The sequence below is a fragment of the Mus caroli genome, chromosome 17 (assembly GCF_900094665.2).
Source record: "Mus caroli chromosome 17, CAROLI_EIJ_v1.1, whole genome shotgun sequence".
Lineage (NCBI taxonomy): Eukaryota > Metazoa > Chordata > Mammalia > Rodentia > Muridae > Mus > Mus caroli.
In genome coordinates, this window is record NC_034586.1 from 28,159,131 (window position 1) to 28,160,562 (window position 1,432).

Genomic DNA, 1,432 nt, shown 5'->3' on the forward strand with positions numbered 1-1,432 from the left:
TAAATAAATATTTTAAAAAAAAAGAAGTGAGCCGGGCAGTGGTGGCGCGCGCCTTTAATCCTAGCACTTGGGAGGCAGAGGCAGGCGGATTTCTGAATTCGAGGCCAGCCTGGTCTACAGAGTGAGTTCCAGGACAGCCAGGGCTACACAGAGAAACCCTGTCTCGAAAAATCAAAAAAAAATTTAAAAAAAGAAGTGAAGAAATTGTAGCATTTGTTAAAACATCTAACTTTGGGCTACAGATCATGAAACTTTTTTTTTCCCCCCCCGACACGGGGTTTCTCTATATAGCCCTGCCTGTCCTGGAATTCACTCTAGACCAGGCTGGCCTCAAACTCAGAAATCCGCCTGCCTCTGCCTCCCAAGTGCTGGGATTAAAGGCGTGCGCCACCATGCCCGGCCATGAAACTTTTAAATATCTTCGAATTTTGCATGTTATTTCCAAAAGGTGCTCAGAAAAAAAAAAAAGTCGGGCAGTAGTGGAGTTCGCCTTTAATTCCAGCACTTGGGATGCAGAGGCCAGCCTGGTCTACAGAGTGAGTTCCAGGACAGCCAGGGCTACTCCGAGATACCCTGGGAGGGGGTTGGGGGAGGGAGAACTACCCAAAAGGTGCTCTGAAATAGAGGGGGAAATTACAAATAAGGCTGTATAAATGCAGGATCAAGCCAAGCTTTCAAGCTTCATAGTATCCCTGACACACGCTGGAAAGGAGGGGAAAATAACTCCTGAAAGTTGGCCCTGACCTCCACAAGCTTGTGTAATTTACACACAAATGGATACATGTAATACGTTTTGAAATTAAAAAGTAGTCTGGCATAATAGTGTATGCCTAGGGCTGGAGAGATGGCTCAGCGGTTAAGAGCGCCGAACTGCTCTGCTAAAGGTCCTGAGTTCAAATCCCAGCAACCACATGGTGGCTCACAACCATCGGTAATGAGATCTGATGCCCTCTTCTGGAGTGTCTGAAGACAGCTACAGTGTACTCATCATATACATGAAATAAATAAATAGATAGCATGTACCTATAATCCCAGCACTTGGGAGACAGAAGCATCCAGATCTTTTTGAGTTTGATGCCATCCTGATCCACATAGGGAGGATCAGGCCAGGCAGGGCTACATACTGAGACCTTTTCTCAAGACTGGTGTTTTTGTTTGTCTGTCTGAGACTGGGTCTCACTATGTAGTCCTAACTGTTCTGGAACTCACAATGTAGATCAGGTAACCTCACAGATCCATCCACCTCTGCCTCCCCAGTTCTGGAATAAAAAGGCCTTTGCCCCACAGGGCTGGGTTTAGTAAGTTATGGTTAAAGAAACCAAATGGTAGCCGGGTGTGGTGGCACACGCCTTTAATCCCAGCACTTGGGAGGCAGAGGCAGGCAGATTTCTGAGTTCGAGGCCAGCCTGGTCTACAAAGTGAGTTCCAGGAC